At 44.6% G+C, this 20894-nt stretch overlaps 1 protein-coding gene across 10 annotated transcripts in view; it reads right to left on the bottom strand.

Moving 5' to 3' along the window:
- Positions 1–20894, bottom strand: part of RAP1GAP (RAP1 GTPase activating protein) — a 140616-nt gene that overhangs the window by 86031 nt on the left and 33691 nt on the right. The gene's annotated exons all lie outside the window — the stretch shown is intronic.

Raw genomic sequence — 20894 nt, 5'->3', positions numbered from 1 at the left:
CATCTCCTGGATCTCCTCTCACAGTATATATATATATACACACACAGCTCCTCATATATACAGGACCATCTCCTGGATCTCCTCTCACAGTGTATATATATATATATATATATATATATATATATATATATATATACACACATACAGCTCCTCATATATACAGGACCATCTCCAGGATCTCCTCTCACAGTATATATATATATATATATATATATATATATATATATATACACACACACAGCTCCTCATATATACAGGACCATCTCCTGGATCTCCTCTCACAGTATATATATATATATATATATATATATATATATATATACACAGCTCCTCATATATACAGGACCATCTCCAGGATCTCCTCTCACAGTATATATATATATATATATATATAGCTCCTCATATATACAGGACCATCTCCAGGATCTCCTCTCACAGTATATATATATATATATATATATATATATACACACACACACAGCTCCTCATATATACAGGACCATCTCCAGGATCTCCTCTCACAGTATATATATATATATATATATATATATATATATATATATATACACACACAGCTCCTCATATATACAGGACCATCTCCAGGATCTCCTCTCACATTCTATATATATACAGCTCCTCATATATACAGGACCATCTCCTGGATCTCCTCTCACAGTATATATATACACAGCTCCTCATATATACAGGACCATCTCCAGGATCTCCTCTCACAGTATATATATATATATATATATATATATATATATATACACACACACACAGCTCCTCATATATACAGGACCATCTCCAGGATCTCCTCTCACAGTATATATATATATATATATATATATATATACACACACACACAGCTCCTCATATATACAGGACCATCTCCAGGATCTCCTCTCCCATTCTATATATATACAGCTCCTCATATATACAGGACCATCTCCAGGACCATATATATATGTCCATCAGCTCCTGGATTAACTCATTAACCCCACATGTGGTGTTGACCTCCTTGTAACATTGACCCCTGAGCTCCCGGCCTCGGAGATGAGGTGTCATAACGCCGGAGCTTCTCAGGATAACGCAGACACCATGTTATTTCCAGAAGAAACAATCCGCTCGCACTTAACCCTCGCCTGCCCAACCAGCAATCACACGCCATTCCCGCCAGGAAAGAACCAAGAAAAAAGTCTGACAGAGCCCCCTCCAGTGTCTACGGGAGACCCCACAACCTCATATATCATCTATATATACCCAAGTCCCCCATCATAGCACTGACACAGGGCCACAGTTTGAGACCACTGATATAGAAACTCCTCAGACCATTTTCCTTTTTTCACTTTTTGTTATGTTGCCCCTTTTGTTTCCCCATCATTCGGCCCTCAATGTTCCATAATGACAAAATTATAGCAGATGGGAGAAACTTCTAGAAGGTCCAGAACCATCAATGCAGCCTCCACAATCTGGGCTTTATGGCAGAAAGAAGCTTCTTAGGAATAACACATAGAAGATGTCTGGAGATTCAGACTGATAGAAGCAAGATTTAACCCTCTGGTCTCCATTGTAAGCATCATGTCTGGGGGAAACCAGGTACTGCCCATCACCTGCCCAATACCATCCCTACAGTGATCATGGTGGGGGCAGCATCATGTCTGGGGGAAACCAGGTACTGCCCATCACCTGCCCAATACCATCCCTACAGTGATCATGGTGGGGGCAGCATCATGTCTGGGGGAAACCAGGCACTGCCCATCACCTGCCCAATACCATCCCTACAGTGATCATGGTGGGGGCAGCATCATGTCTGGGGGAAACCAGGCACTGCCCATCACCTGCCCAATACCATCCCTACAGTGATCATGGTGGGGGCAGCATCATGTCTGGGGGAAACCAGGCACTGCCCATCACCTGCCCAATACCCTCCCTACAGTGATCATGGTGGGGGCAGCATCATGTATAGAGGAAACCAGGCACTGCCCATCACCTGCCCAATACCATCCCTACAGTGATCATGGTGGGGGCAGCATCATGTCTGGGGGAAACCAGGTACTGCCCATCACCTGCCCAATACCATCCCTACAGTGATCATGGTGGGGGCAGCATCATGTCTGGGGGAAACCAGGCACTGCCCATCACCTGCCCAATACCATCCCTACAGTGATCATGGTGGGGGCAGCATCATGTCTGGGGGAAACCAGGTACTGCCCATCACCTGCCCAATACCATCCCTACAGTGATCATGGTGGGGGCAGCATCATGTATAGAGGAAACCAGGCACTGCCCATCACCTGCCCAATACCATCCCTACAGTGATCATGGTGGGGGCAGCATCATGTCTGGAGGAAACCAGGCACTGCCCATCACCTGCCCAATACCATCCCTACAGTGATCATGGAGGGGGCAGCATCATGTCTGGAGGAAACCAGGTACTGCCCATCACCTGCCCAATACCATCCCTACAGTGATCATGGTGGGGGCAGCATCATGTCTGGGGGAAACCAGGCACTGCCCATCACCTGCCCAATACCATCCCTACAGTGATCATGGTGGGGGCAGCATCATGTCTGGGGGAAACCAGGCACTGCCCATCACCTGCCCAATACCCTCCCTACAGTGATCATGGTGGGGGCAGCATCATGTATAGAGGAAACCAGGCACTGCCCATCACCTGCCCAATACCATCCCTACAGTGATCATGATGGGGGGCAGCATCATGTCTGGGGGGAAACCAGGTACTGCCCATCACCTGCCCAATACCATCCCTACAGTGATCATGGTGGTAGGGCAGCATCATGTCTGGAGGAAACCAGGTACTGCCCATCACCTGCTCAATACCATCCCTACAGTGATCATGGTGGGGGCAGCATCATGTATAGAGGAAACCAGGCACTGCCCATCACCTGCCCAATACCATCCCTACAGTGATCATGGTGGTAGGGCAGCATCATGTCTGGAGGAAACCAGGCACTGCCCATCACCTGCCCAATACCATCCCTACAGTGATCATGGTGGGGGCAGCATCATGTCTGGAGGAAACCAGGCACTGCCCATCACCTGCCCCAATACCATCCCTACAGTGATCATGGTGGGGGCAGCATCATGTCTGGGGGAAACCAGGTACTGCCCATCACCTGCCCAATACCATCCCTACAGTGATCATGGTGGGGGCAGTATCATGTCTGGGGGAAACCAGGCACTGCCCATCACCTGCCCAATACCATCCCTACAGTGATCATGTTGGGGGCAGCATCATGTATAGAGGAAACCAGGCACTGCCCATAACCTGCCCAATACCATCCCTACAGTGATCATGGTGGGGGCAGCATCATGTCTGGGGGAAACCAAGTACTGCCCATCACCTGCCCAATACCATCCCTACAGTGATCATGGTGGGGGCAGCATCATGTATAGAGGAAACCAGGCACTGCCCATCACCTGTCCAATACCATCCCTACAGTGATCACGGTGGGGGCAGCATCATGTCTGGGGGAAACCAGGCACTGCCCATCACCTGCCCAATACCATCCCTACAGTGATCATGGTGGGGGCAGCATCATGTCTGGGGGAAACCAGGCACTGCCCATCACCTGCCCAATACCATCCCTACAGTGATCATGGTGGGGGCAGCATCATGTCTGGAGGAAACCAGGCACTGCCCATCACCTGCCCAATACCCTCCCTACAGTGATCATGGTGGGGGCAGCATCATGTCTGGGGGAAACCAGGTACTGCCCATCACCTGCCCAATACCATCCCTACAGTGATCATGGTGGGGGCAGCATCATGTCTGGGGGAAACCAGGTACTGCCCATCACCTGCCCAATACCATCCCTACAGTGATCATGGTAGGGGCAGCATCATGTCTGGAGGAGACCAGGCACTGCCCATCACATGCCCAATACCATCCCTACAGTGATCATGGGGGGGGGGGCAGCATCATGTCTGGGGGAAACCAGGCACTGCCCATCACCTGCCCAATACCATCCCTACAGTGATCATGGTGGGGGCAGCATCATGTCTGGGGGAAACCAGGCACTGCCCATCACCTGCCCAATACCCTCCCTACAGTGATCATGGTGGGGGCAGCATCATGTCTGGAGGAAACCAGGCACTGCCCATCACCTGCCCAATACCCTCCCTACAGTGATCATGGTGGGGGCAGCATCATGTCTGGAGGAAACCAGGTACTGCCCATCACCTGCCCAATACCATCCCTACAGTGATCATGGTGGGGGCAGCATCATGTCTGGAGGAAACCAGGTACTGCCCATCACCTGCCCAATACCATCCCTACAGTGACTGGACTATATATACCCAGAGCCCCAGCATATCACCGCCTTGTATATCATCCACATGTACACATAGGAGGCACCATCTCACATGACCCCCGGATCTTGCAGTCATGCACCTTTATTTACAGAAGACTGTGTGGCCCCTGGGGGTACAATCCTTCTGTATAATGCAGAAACACAACATTCGTATAATGAGAATCTAATGGGATTCACCACAAGTATCAACCATGAATATTTCACAAGGTGTGGATCTGCTTAAGGGATTTACAGATGAAAGACACTGGAAAGTCTAGAGAAAAAGAGTGCAACCAATCACTAGAAGACGTCTACTATACTGGGCCCCATCCATCAGAGCAGTCTGTAGAGATGTCTACTATACTGGGCCCCATCCATCAGAACAGTCTATAGAGATGTCTACTATACCGGGCCCCATCCATCAGAGCAGTCTATAGAGATGTCCACTATACTGGGCCCCATCAGAGCAGTCTATAGAGATGTCTACTATACTGGGCCCCATCCATCAGAGCAGTCTATAGAGATGTCTACTATACTGGGCCCCATCCATCAGAGCAGTCTATAGAGATGTCTACTATACTGGGCCCCAATTATCACTGCAGTCTATAGAGATGTCTACTATACTGGACCCCATCCATCAGAGCAGTCTATAGAGATGTCTACTATACTGGGCCCCAATTATCACTGCAGTCTATAGAGATGTCTACTATACTGGGCCCCAATCATCAGAGCAGTCTATAGAGATGTCTACTATACTGGGCCCCAATCATCAGAGCAGTCTATAGAGAAGTCTACTATACTGGGCCCGAATTATCACTGCAGTCTATAGAGATGTCTACTATACTGGGCCCCAATCATCAGAGCAGTCTATAGAGAAGTCAACTATACTGGGCCCGAATTATCACTGCAGTCTATAGAGATGTCTACTATACTGGGCCCCAATCATCACTGCAGTCTATAGAGATGTCTACAATACTGGACCCCATCCATCAGAGCAGTCTATAGAGATGTTTACTATACTGGGCCCCAATCATCAGAGCAGTCTATAGAGATGTCTACTATACTGGGCCCTAATTATCACTGCAGTCTATAGAGATGTTTACTATACTGGGCCCCAATCATCAGAGCAGTCTATAGAGAAGTCTACTATACTGGGCCCGAATTATCACTGCAGTCTATAGAGATGTCTACTATACTGGGCCCCAATCATCACTGCAGTCTATAGAGATGTCTACAATACTGGACCCCATCCATCAGAGCAGTCTATAGAGATGTCTACTATACTGGGCCCCAATCATCAGAGCAGTCTATAGAGATGTCTACTATACTGGGCCCCATCCATCAGAGCAGTCTATAGAGATGTCTACTATACTGGGCCCTAATTATCACTGCAGTCTATTAGTGACCAACGAGCTAATGGTTCTAATGAGGAGGGCACCATAAATATGTGTGGAGACTTTTAGGCCATTCTAATCCTCCTGGGAAGAAGGATATAAAGCAGCTCTCTGATGCCACCTTTTGGAGGAAGCTTTATCCCTTAAAGGGGTTGTCCAGGATAAGACAGGTCACGTGTAATACTGCAACTCAGGCCCATTCACTTTAATGGAGCTAAACTGCAATACCATAAGCAACCTGTGGACAAGACTGGTGCTGTTTTTACAAGAAAGAAGCAACATTTTTCTTATCCTGGACAACCCCTTTAAGTCCGATTCTGACTCTGATAAGAAGCCTTAGCACATGTCTGGGGATTAAAGATAGACAATTCCATCACCACCATAAACAAATGTCATGCGAGGCTAAAATCATCAACACACTTTATACTGCAGGAACAGGTATTCAGGTATTACTGCTGATAACCAGTCCCTATACCATGTCTGAGAGGTGGTCACTAGACATGAGCGAAGGTACATTGATTCCATTCGTCACGAACATCGCAGCTCGGCAGTTGCTGACTTTATCGTGCATACATTAGTTCAGCCTTCAGGTGCTCCAGTGGATACAGTCCTAGGAGAGTCTCCAGCCACCGGAGCACCTGAAAGCTAAACCAATATATGCACGATAAAGTCAGCAACTGTCGAGCCGATAAGTTTGTGACAAATCGATTTACTATAACTTCCCTCATCTCTAGTAGTCATAGCCCTGCCCCCTGTATGACATCACTGATATAATAGTAATATGATATGTGATCACAGCCCCGCCCCCTGTATGACATCACTGATATAATATAATAGTAATATAATGACATGTGATCACAGCCCCGCCCCCTGTATGACATCACTGATATAATATAATAGTAATATAATGACATGTGATCACAGCCCCGCCCCCTGTATGACATCACTGATATAATAGTAATATGATATGTGATCACAGCCCGCCCCCTGTATGACATCACTGATATAATATAATAGTAATATAATGACATGTGATCACAGCCCCGCCCCCTGTATGACATCACTGATATAATATAATAGTAATATAATGACATGTGATCACAGCCCCACCCCCTGTATGACATCACTGATATAATAGTAATATAATGACATGTAATCACAGCCCCGCCCCCTGTATGACATCACTGATATAATATAATAGTAATATGACATGTGATCACAGCCCCGCCCCCTGTATGACATCACTGATATAATAGTAATATGATATGTGATCACAGCCCCTCCCCCTGTATGACATCACTGATATACACTGCTCAAAAAAGTGAACACTTGACCAACACAATGTAACTCCAAGTCACTGACACTTGTGTGAGATCCCACTGTCCACTCAGGAAGAACACTGATTGACAAGCAATTTCACATGGAACAGACAACACGTGGAAATTATAGGCAATTAGCAAGACACCCCCAATAAAGGAGTGGTTCTGCTGCTGGTGACCACAGACCACTTCTCAGTTCCTATGCTTCCTGGCTGATGTTTTGGTCACTTTTGAATGCTGGCGGTGCTTTCACTCTAGTGGTAGCATGAGACGGAGTCTATAACCCCCACAAGTGGCTCAGGTAGTGCAGCTCATCCAGGATGGCACATCAATGCGAGCTGTGGCAAGAAGGTTTGCTGTGTCTGTCAGCGTAGTGTCCAGAACATGGAGGCGCTACCAGGAGACAGGCCAGTACATCAGGAGACGTAGAGGAGGCCATAGGAGGGAAACAACCCAGCAGCAGGACCGCTACCTCCGCCTTTGTGCAAGGAGGAGCAGGAGGAGCACTGCCAGAGCCCTGCAAAATGACCTCCAGCAGGACACAAATGTACATGTGTCCACTCAAACGGTCAGAAACAGACTCCATGAGGGTGGTATGAGGGCCCGACGTCCACAGGTGGGGGTTGTGCTTACAGCCCAACGCCGTGCAGGATGTTTGGCATTTGCCAGAGAACACCAAGATTGGCAAATTCACCACTGGTGTCCTGTGCTCTTCACAGATGAATGCAGGTTCACACTGAGCACATGTGACAGACGTGACAGAGTCTGGAGACGCCGCGGAGAACGTTCTGCTGCCTGCAACATCTCCAGCATGACCAGTTTGGCGGTGAGTCAGTAATGGTGTGGGGTGGCATTTCTTTGGGGGGCCGCACAGCCCTCCATGTGCTTGCCAGAGGTAGCCTGACTGCCATTAGGTACCGAGATGAGATCCTCAGACCCCTTGTGAGACCATATGATGGTGCGGTTGGGTTCCTCCTAATACAAGACAATGCTAGACCTCATGTGGCTGGAGTGTGTCAGCAGTTCCTACAAGAGGAAGGCATTGATGCTATGGACTGGCCGCCCGTTCCCCTGAATCCGATTGAGCACATCTGGGACGTCTCGCTCCATCCACCACAGACTGTCCAGGAGTTGGCGGATGCTTTAGTCCAGGTCTGGGAGGACATCCCTCAGGAGACCATCCTCCACCTCATCAGGATCATGCCCAGGCGTTGTAGGGAGGTCATACGGGCACGTGGAGGCCACACACACTACTGAGCCTCATTGGGACTTGTATTAAGGACATTACATAAAGTTGGATCAGCCTGTAGTGGGGTTTTCCACTGTGATTTTGAGTGACTCCATATCCAGACCTCCAGGGGTTCATACATTTGATTTCCAGTGATAAATTTTGTTGTTGTAAAGACGGAAGTATTTCATACGATTAGTTCATTCAGATTTAGGATGTGTTATCGCAGGGTTACCTTTATGTTTTTGAGCAGTATATTTAATCCTGTCTGTAATCAGACACTTTCTCCTCTAATGGCGGTGGCCATGATATTCGGGTGTCATTTATCATGGAGTAATAGATGAGCGGCTTCACACGACAGGACATGTAGTCATTACGCAGCGCTCGCTCTTTCGCAGTCATTATCTTCTCATTCTCCATCTGACCCGTAATCTACCGAATTATTGCGTTTAATTAGACTATTTCATCAAATGTACTTAAAGGATTCGAGATTTACTGGAAGAGCGGTGGATTTATAGCACATAATACTCCACAACTCCAGATCATTACAAGGGGAGAAAATCTGCTAATTCACAATAAGACTCATCACACCCCGAAGGCAACGTAGTATAGATCATCCGCACAATATCAGAAAAACATATAATACTCACATATAGTATTTACACCATTCAACTATATTATTACAAGAACAAAAACTACTATAACACTGCCCCCTATATACACATAACTGCTATAACACTGCCCCCTACATAGACATAACTACTATAACACTGCTCCTATATACACATAACTGCTATAACACTGCCCCCTACATACACATAACTACTATAACACTGCCCCCTACATAGACATAACTACTATAACACTGCTCCTATATACACATAACTGCTATAACACTGCCCCCTCCATACACATAACTACTATAACACTGCCCCCTACATACACATAACTACTATAACACTGCCCCCTACATACACATAACTACTATAATACTGCCCCCTACATACACATAACTACTATAACACTGCCCCCTACATACACATAACTACTATAACACTGCCCCCTACATACACATAACTACTATAATACTGCCCCCTACATACACATAACTACTATAACACTGCCCCCTACATACACATAACTGCTATAACACTGCCCCCTCCATACACATAACTACTATAACACTGCCCCCTACATACACATAACTACTATAATACTGCCCCCTACATACACATAACTACTATAACACTGCCCCCTACATACACATAACTACTATAACACTGCCCCCTACATACACATAACTACTATAATACTGCCCCCTACATACACATAACTACTATAACACTGCCCCCTATATACACATAACTGCTATAACACTGCCCCCTATATACACATAACTACTATAACACTGCCCCCTACATAGACATAACTACTATAACACTGCTCCTATATACACATAACTGCTATAACACTGCTCCTATATACACATAACTGCTATAACACTGCTCCTATATACACATAACTGCTATAACACTGCTCCTATATACACATAACTGCTATAACACTGCCCCCTATATACACATAACTGCTATAACACTGCCCCCTATATACACATAACTGCTATAACACTGCCCCCTATATACACATAACTGCTATAACACTGCCCCCTATATACACATAACTGCTATAACACTGCCCCCTATATACACATAACTGCTATAACACTGCCCCCTATATACACATAACTGCTATAACACTGCCCCCTATATACACACATAACTGCTATAACACTGCCCCCTACATACACAACTGCTATAACACTGCTCCTATATACACATAACTGCTATAACACTGCCCCCTATATACACATAACTGCTATAACACTGCCCCCTATATACACATAACTGCTATAACACTGCCCCCTACATACACATAACTGCTATAACACTGCCCCCTATATACACATAACTGCTATAACACTGCTCCTATATACACATAACTGCTATAACACTGCTCCTATATACACATAACTGCTATAACACTGCTCCTATATACACATAACTGCTATAACACTGCTCCTATATACACATAACTGCTATAACACTGCCCCCTATATACACATAACTACTATAACACTGCCCCCTACATACACATAACTGCTATAACACTGCCCCCTACATACACATAACTGCTATAACACTGCTCCTATATACACATAACTGCTATAACACTGCCCCCTCCATACACATAACTACTATAACACTGCCCCCTACATACACATAACTACTATAATACTGCCCCCTACATACACATAACTGCTATAACACTGCCCCCTCCATACACATAACTGCTATAACACTGCTCCTATATACACATAACTGCTATAACACTGCCCCCTCCATACACATAACTACTATAACACTGCCCCCTACATACACATAACTACTATAACACTGCCCCCTACATACACATAACTGCTATAACACTGCCCCCTCCATACACATAACTGCTATAACACTGCTCCTATATACACATAACTGCTATAACACTGCCCCCTCCATACACATAACTACTATAACACTGCCCCCTACATACACATAACTACTATAACACTGCCCCCTACATACACATAACTACTATAATACTGCCCCCTACATACACATAACTACTATAACACTGCCCCCTACATACACATAACTACTATAACACTGCCCCCTACATACACATAACTACTATAATACTGCCCCCTACATACACATAACTACTATAACACTGCCCCCTACATACACATAACTGCTATAACACTGCCCCCTCCATACACATAACTACTATAACACTGCCCCCTACATACACATAACTACTATAATACTGCCCCCTACATACACATAACTGCTATAACACTGCCCCCTACATACACATAACTGCTATAACACTGCCCCCTCCATACACATAACTACTATAACACTGCCCCCTACATACACATAACTACTATAATACTGCCCCCTACATACACATAACTGCTATAACACTGCCCCCTACATACACATAACTACTATAACACTGCTCCCTACATACACATAACTGCTATAACACTGCTCCCTATATACACATAACTACTATAACACTGCCCCCTACATACACATAACTACTATAACACTGCCCCCTATATACACATAACTACTATAACACTGCCCCCTACATACACATAACTACTATAACACTGCCCCCTCCATACACATAACTACTATAACACTGCCCCCTACATACACATAACTACTATAACACTGCCCCCTCCATACACATAACTACTATAACACTGCCCCCTACATACACATAACTACTATAATACTGCCCCCTACATACACATAACTACTATAACACTGCCCCCTACATACACATAACTACTATAACACTGCTCCCTATATACACATAACTGCTATAATACTGCCCCCTACATACACATAAGTACTATAATACTGCTCCCTATGTACACATAACTACTATAATACTGCCCCTATATACAAGAATATAACTACTATAATACTGCTCCTATATACAAGAATAGAACTACTATAATACTGCTCCTATATACAAGAATATAACTACTATAATACTGCCCCTATATACAAGAATATAACTACTATAATACTGCTCCTATATACAAGAATATAACTACTATAATACTGCTCCTATATACAAGAATATAACTACTATAATACTGCTCCTATATACAAGAATATAACTACTATAATACTGCCTCCTATATACAAGAATATAACTACTATAATACTGCCTCCTATATACAAGAATATAACTACTATAATACTGCCTCCTATATACAAGAATATAACTACTATAATACTGTCTCCTATATACAAGAATATAACTACTAGAATACTGCTCCTATATGCAAGAATATAACTACTATAATACTGCTCCTATATACAAGAATATAACTACTATAATGCTGCTCCTATATACAAGAATATAACTACTATAATACTGCCTCCTATATACAAGAGTGTAACTACTATATTACTTCTCCTATATACAAGAATATAACTACTATAATACTGCTCCTATATACAAGAATATAACTACTATAATACTGCTTCTATATACAAGAGTATAATTACTATAATACTTCTCCTATATACAAGAATATATCTACTATAATACTGCCGCCTATATACAAGAATATAACTACTATAATACTGCTCCTATATACAAGAATATAACTACTATAATACTGCCTCCTATATACAAGAATATAACTACTATAATACTGCTCCTATATACAAGAATATAACTACTATAATACTGCTCCTATATCCAAGAATATAACTACTATAATACTGCTCCTATATACAAGAATATAACTACTATAATACTGCTCCTATATACAAGAATATAACTACTATAATACTGCTCCTATATACAAGAATATAACTACTATAATACTGCTCCTATATACAAGAATATAACTACTATAATACTGCTCCTATATACAAGAATATAACTACTATAATACTGCTCCTATATACAAGAATATAACTACTATAATACTGCCTCCTATATACAAGAATATAACTACTATAATACTGCTCCTATATACAAGAATATAACTACTATAATACTGCTCCTATATACAAGAATATAACTACTATAATACTGCCTCCTATATACAAGAATATAACTACTATAATACTGCTCCTATATACAAGAATATAACTACTATAATACTGCTCCTATATACAAGAATATAACTACTATAATACTGCTCCTATATACAAGAATATAACTACTATAATACTGCTCCTATATACAAGAATATAACTACTATAATACTGCTCCTATATACAAGAATATAACTACTATAATACTGCCCCTATATACAAGAATATAACTACTATAATACTGCTCCTATATACAAGAATATAACTACTATAATACTGCTCCTATATACAAGAATATAACTACTATAATACTGCTCCCTATATACAAGAATATAACTACTATAATACTGCTCCTATATACAAGAATATAACTACTATAATACTGCTCCTATATACAAGAATATAACTACTATAATACTGCTCCTATATACAAGAATATAACTACTATAATACTGCCTCCTATATACAAGAATATAACTACTATAATACTGCTCCTATATACAAGAATATAACTACTATAATACTGCTCCTATATACAAGAATATAACTACTATAATACTGCCTCCTTCGGACAGGTACATGAGATCTTTGCGGCTGTGAGGTGACATGTTGAAGGTTTCTCTCTGTCCTTCTGGATGACCTTACAGCGGTTATAATACATGGCGGTACTTTATAAACTGCTGAGGCGGCACACTTGGGAATAGAAGGTCACAGCTGCAGAAGCTCGGAGTTTATTCCACTATGGGGAGAAGTAGTGAGCGCAGCCACATGTGACATTATAGGTTCTATCATACGGGCACTGACAGCGGGAGAGATGTATCCCAGGCCCGGATCCTTGTAGGGGTTGTGCAGGTCCTAGTCTGGGGTGGGGGAGGGGGGTCCTGAATCACACATTGTAGGGAGAGTACGGCTGCTTGTAGTGGCCCCAGGTAGTGCTCACGAGTTACCACTAGTAGCTGCACCGCACCTGGACATGACCAGTGCCAAACCGGGGTGAAGGGCGGCAGATAGAGGTCACAGGTCGTGTTCACTATTACTCTCTAACACCACGTCCCTCTGTCCTGTCCAAATCACCGGGGTCAAGGATGATGGGAGTGATACATTGTATGATAGGAGATTAGATTGTGAGCTCCTGGGGTCAGGGATGATGGGAGTGATACATTGTATGTGATAGGAGATTAGATTGTGAGCTCCTGGGGTCAGGGATGATGAGAGTGATACATTGTATGTGATAGGAGATTAGATTGTGAGCTCCTGGGGTCAGGGATGATGGGAGTGATACATTGTATGTGATAGGAGATTAGATTGTGAGCTCCTGGGGTCAGGGATGATGGGAGTGATACATTGTATGTGATAGGAGATTAGATTGTGAGCTCCGGGGGTCAGGGATGATGGGAGTGATACATTGTATGATAGGAGATTAGATTGTGATCTCCTGGGGTCAGGGATGATGGGAGTGATACATTGTATGATAGGAGATTAGATTGTGAGCTCCTGGGGTCAGGGATGATGGGAGTGATACATTGTATGATAGGAGATTAGATTGTGAGCTCCGGGGGTCAGGGATGATGGGAGTGATACATTGTATGATAGGAGATTAGATTGTGATCTCCTGGGGTCAGGGAGGATGGGAGTGATACATTGTATGATAGGAGATTAGATTGTAATCTCCTGGGGTCAGGGATGATGGGAGTGATACAATGTGTGATAGGTGATTAGATTGTGAGCTCCTGGGGTCAGGGATGATGGGAGTGATACATTGTATGATAGGAGATTAGATTGTGATCTCCTGGGGTCAGGGATGATGGGAGTGATACTTTGACCCTGATTTACTATGATGACAGAAGTTTGGGGAAATGCACTTCACTCTATTTATTAAACGTTGTGCGCCAAAGATTTACTTTGAGTTATTTATCCGTGGGCGTGGCTTTCTATTTATTCACACTCAGAGTAATTTATTATACACTGCTCAAAAACATAAAGGGAACATAAACAACACAATGTAACAACACAACGTAACAACACAACGTAACAACACAATGTAACACCACAACGTAACAACACAACGTAACACCACAACGTAACATCACAACGTAACAACACAACGTAACAACACAACGTAACAACACAACGTAACACCACAACGTAACAACACAACGTAACAACACAACGTAACACCACAACGTAACAACACAATGTAACACCACAACGTAACACCACAACGTAACAACACAACGTAACACCACAACGTAACAACACAACGTAACAACACGACGTAAAAACACAACGTAACAACACAACGTAACAACACAACGTAACAGCACAACGTAACAGCACAACGTAACAACACAACGTAACAACACGACATAACAACACGACGTAACAACACAACGTAACAACACGACGTAACAACACGACATAACAACACAACGTAACTCCAAGTCACTGACACTTGTGTGAGATCCCACTGTCCACTCAGGAAGAACACTGATTGACAATCAATTTCACATGGAACAGACAACAGGGGGAAATTATAGGCAATTAGCAAGATAACCCAAATAAAGGAGTGGTTCTGCAGGTGGTGACCACAGACCACTTCTCAGTTCATATGCTTCCTGGCTGATGTTTTGGTCACTTTTGAATGCTGGCGGTGCTTTCACTCTAGAGGTAGCATGAGAAGGAGTCTACAACCCACACAAGTGGCTCAGGTAGTGCAGCTCATCCAGGATGGCACATCAATGTGAGCTGTGGCAAGAAGGTTTGCTGTGTCTGTCAGCGTAGTGTCCAGAGCATGGAGGCGCTACCAGGAGACAGGCCAGTACATCAGGAGACGTGGAGGAGGCCGTAGGAGGAGAACAACCCAGCAGCAGGACCGCTACCTCCGCCTTTGTGCATGGAGGAGCAGGAGGAGCACTGCCAGAGCCCTGCAAAATGACCTCCAGCAGGACACAAATGTGCATGTGTCCACTCAAGGGTCAGAAACAGACTCCATGAGGGTAGTACGAGGGCCCGACGTCCACAGGTGGGGGTTGTGCTTTCAGCCCAACACCGTGCAGGACGTTTTGCATTTGCCAGAGAACACCAAGATTGGCTAATTCACCACTGGTGTCCTGTGCTCTTCACAGATGGAAGCAGGTTCACACTGAGCACATGTGACAGACGTGACAGAGTCTGGAGACACCGTGGAGAACGTTCTGCAGCCTGCAACATCCGCCAGCATGACCGGTTTGGTGGTGGGTCAGTAATGGTGTGGGGTGGCATTTCTTTGGGGGCCGCACAGCCCTCCATGTGCTTACCACAGGTATCCTGACTGCCATTAGGTACCGAGATGAGACCCTCAGACCCCTTGTGAGACCATATGCTGGTGCGGTTGGGTTCCTCCTAATACAAGACAATGCTAGACCTCATGTGTCTGGAGTGTGTCAGCAGTTCCTACAAGAGGAAGGCATTGATGCTATGGACTGGCCGCCCGTTCCCCTGAATCCGATTGATCACATCTGGGACGTCTCGCTCCATCCACCACAGACTGTCCAGGAGTTGGCGGACGCTTTAGTCCAGGTCTGGGAGGACATCCCTCAGGAGACCATCCTCCACCTCATCAGGATCATGCCCAGGCGTTGTAGGGAGGTCATACGGGCACGTGGAGGCCACACACACTACTGAGCCTCATTGGGACTTGTATTAAGGACATTACATAAAGTTGGATCAGCCTGTAGTGGGGTTTTCCACTGTGATTTTGAGTGACTCCATATCCAGACCTCCAGGGGTTAATACATTTGATTTCCAGTGATAATTTTTGTGGGATTTTGTTGTAAAGAGGAAAGGATTTCATACGATTAATTCATTCAGATCTAGGACATGTTATCGCAGGGTTCACTATAGTTTGAGCCGTGTATTTTCCGCCCTATTTTTGGCGACTTTCTTCCCCCCGTGATCTTTCACTTCTAAGAAAGGAATTAAATAAGTGAAAACCTCTTCGTTTGATCGTTTGGTCGCACTTTGACGCATGTCCAATGCCACCTGACAGCCAAAAGTTATGTTTAATAACAAGAAGGAACAATCAATAGAAATGTAACAACAAAAAACAATAAGGGCCAGTGTGTGTGACAAAGGGAGATTAGATTGTGAGCTCCTGGGGTCAGGGATGATGGGAGTGATACATTGTATGATAGGAGATTAGATTGTGAGCTCCTGGGGTCAGGGATGATGGGAGTGATACATTGTATGTGATAGGAGATTAGATTGTGAGCTCCTGGGGTCAGGGATGATGGGAGTGATACGTGGTATGATAGGAGATTAGATTGTGATCTGGGGTCAGGGATGATGGGAGTGATACATTGTATGATAGGAGATTAGATTGTGAGCTCCTGGGGTCAGGGATGATGGGAGTGATACATTGTATGATAGGAGATTAGATTGTGAGCTCCTGGGGTCAGGGATGATGGGAGTGATACATTGTATGTGATAGGAGATTAGATTGTGAGCTCCTGGGGTCAGGGATGATGGGAGTGATATGTGGTATGATAGGAGATTAGATTGTGATCTGGGGTCAGGGATGATGGGAGTGATACATTGTATGTGATAGGAGATTAGATTGTGATCTGGGGTCAGGGATGATGGGAGTGATACATTGTATGATAGGAGATTAGATTGTGAGCTCCTGGGGTCAGGGATGATGGGAGTGATACATTGTATGATAGGAGATTAGATTGTGAGCTCCTGGGGTCAGGGATGATGGGAGTGATACATTGTATGTGATAGGAGATTAGATTGTGAGCTCCTGGGGTCAGGGATGATGGGAGTGATACATTGTATGTGATAGGAGATTAGATTGTGAGCTCCTGGGGTCAGGGATGATGGGAGTGATACGTGGTATGATAGGAGATTAGATTGTGATCTGGGGTCAGGGATGATGGGAGTGATACATTGTATGATAGGAGATTAGATTGTGAGCTCCTGGGGTCAGGGATGATGGGAGTGATACATTGTATGATAGGAGATTAGATTGTGAGCTCCTGGGGTCAGGGATGATGGGAGTGATACATTGTATGTGATAGGAGATTAGATTGTGAGCTCCTGGGGTCAGGGATGATGGGAGTGATACGTGGTATGATAGGAGATTAGATTGTGATCTGGGGTCAGGGATGATGGGAGTGATACATTGTATGTGATAGGAGATTAGATTGTGATCTGGGGTCAGGGATGATGGGAGTGATACATTGTATGATAGGAGATTAGATTGTGAGCTCCTGGGGTCAGGGATGATGGGAGTGATACATTGTATGATAGGAGATTAGATTGTGAGCTCCTGGGGTCAGGGATGATGGGAGTGATACATTGTATGTGATAGGAGATTAGATTGTGAGCTCCTGGGGTCAGGGATGATGGGAGTGATACATTGTATGATAGGAGATTAGATTGTGAGCTCCAGGGGGCAGGGATGATGGGAGTGATACATTGTATGTGATAGGAGATTAGATTGTGAGCTCCTGGGGTCAGGGATGATGGGAGTGATACATTGTATGTGATAGGAGATTAGATTGTGAGCTCCTGGGGTCAGGGAGGATGGGAGTGATACATTGTATGTGATAGGAGATTAGATTGTGAGCTCCTGGGGTCAGGGATGATGGGAGTGATACATTGTATGATAGGAGGTTAGATTGTGATCTCCTGGGGTCAGGGATGATGGGAGTGATACATTGTATGATAGGAGATTAGATTGTGAGCTCCTGGGGTCAGGGATGATGGGAGTGATACATTGTATTTGATAGGAGATTAGATTGTGATCTCCTGGGGTCAGGGATGATGGGAGTGATACATTGTATGATAGGAGATTAGATTGTGATCTCCTGGGGTCAGGGATGATGGGAGTGATACATTGTATGATAGGAGATTAGATTGTGATCTCCTGGGGCCAGGGATGATGGGAGTGATACATTGTATGATAGGAGATTAGATTGTGAGCTCCTGGGGTCAGGGATGATGGGAGTGATACATTGTATGATAGGAGATTAGATTGTGATCTCCTGGGGTCAGGGATGTTGGGAGTGATACATTGTATGATAGGAGATTAGATTGTGAGCTCCTGGGGTCAGGGATGATGGGAGTGATATATTGTATGATAGGAGATTAGATTGTGATCTCCTGGGGTCAGGGATGATGGGAGTGATACATTGTATGATAGGAGATTAGATTGTGAGCTCCTGGGGTCAGGGATGATGGGAGTGATACATAGTATGATAGGAGATTAGATTGTGATCTCCTGGGGTCAGGGAGGATGGGAGTGATACATTGAGGGAGATTTATCAAACCTTATACAGAGGATTAGTGAAGCAGTCGCCCATAGCAACCAATTAGATTGGTTTCTTTCATTTTTAAAAAGGCCTCAGAAAAATGAAAGCTGGTATCTGATTGGTTGCTATGGGCGACTGCTCCACTGATCCTCTACACATAGGGGAGATTGATCAAAACTTGTGCAGAGGGAAAGTGGAGCAGTTGCCCATAGCAACCAATCAGATCACTGCTTTCATTTTTAACAAAGCTTCTGCAAAATAAAGAAGCGATCTGATTGTGCAAGGGAAAAGTTGCCCATAGCAACCAGAGTTTGATAAATCCCTCCTATTGTGTGTACAGCGTTGCGGTATGTGTCGTCGCTATGTAATATGGAGGACGGTATTATAAATCACAGGTCTCACTAGATATAAGTCCTGACACAACGCAGACGGCGGACACCAACGCTGCCTCCGCCATTTCTTCACCAGCCGGGTGATTCCATCATACGAGACGACATTCAGCGGCGACATAACACACAAGCCCAGCGTCAGCGGTAATAGAGACGCCATTCGCCATTGTCTGCGTTTTATAGCATTTATGGTTCATCCCTCATTCTAACGTAAACAACATATACAGATTTTTTTTGTCGTGGATTCTCGCGTCTTGTTGTTGATGTGGAGGAATCTGACGCTAATGCAGATCACTGCGCAAAAGTAGGATAGATTGTGACGTGTTCGGTGGTATCGGATAAAAAAAATGGCGGCGGGACGCCTCCGCTGCTCTGACTTGTGATTCATCGTGACTTTCTATTTCCGCTCAACTAAAAGTCTTAAAGTCTTCAGCGCGCGGCGTGAGGAGTTAGCGCCAGATGAGTGAATCCAGCGGGAAGCCGCGCAGAAAACGGCGACAGACAAATTTTCGAGAGATGGGGTTCCCCCCCCCCCCCAGACGGGGAGTCGGTACCTGATCTTTAGTGGGTAACGCGACTATACAGTAACTAGCCTTATGCGCAATTTTTTTAAACTTTTTTTTTCCTGGCGACAAGAAGAAGGAGAACATTGTCTCGAAAATAGCATCAGCGCCAATGGTTTGTTAAAGTGCCACTGATGGGTATGGTGCAGTGTTTTCCAAACCGCATGTCTCCAGCTGTTGAAAAAACTACAACTCCCAGCATGCCCGTACATGACAGTGCCTACAAAACCTAGCATCTTCCTTGGCATCTCTAATGCCCAGGACAGTGTTTTCCAACCAGGGTGCCCCCAGATTTTGCAAAACTACAACTCCCAGCATGCCTGGACCGCCAAAGGCATCAATTGTGGGGTGGCGTGACAACCCGGATGGGCACCAGTTTTGTGGGCACTGTCATGGGCACCATGACAGTGCCCACAAAGCCTAGCATCTTCCTTGGCATCTTTAATGCCCTGGATCAGTGTTTCCCAACCAGGGTGCCTATATCTTTTGCAAAACTACAACTCCCAGCATGCTCGGACAGCCAGGGGCATCAAATGTGAGGTGGCGTGACAACCCTGATGGTGCCCATGACAGTGCCCACAAAACCTAGCATCTTCCTTGTTATCTTTAATGCCCAGGACAGTGTTTCCCAACCAGGGTGCCTCCATCTTTTGCAAAACTACAACTCCCAGCATGCCCTATACCAGTGGTCTTCAAATTGTGGACCTCCAGCTGTT

This window comes from Hyla sarda, chromosome 10 (assembly GCF_029499605.1).
Source record: "Hyla sarda isolate aHylSar1 chromosome 10, aHylSar1.hap1, whole genome shotgun sequence".
NCBI classification, from domain to species: Eukaryota; Metazoa; Chordata; class Amphibia; order Anura; family Hylidae; genus Hyla; species Hyla sarda.
Note: the sequence above shows the minus strand (reverse complement) of the source record. Positions and strands in the feature narration are given on the sequence as shown.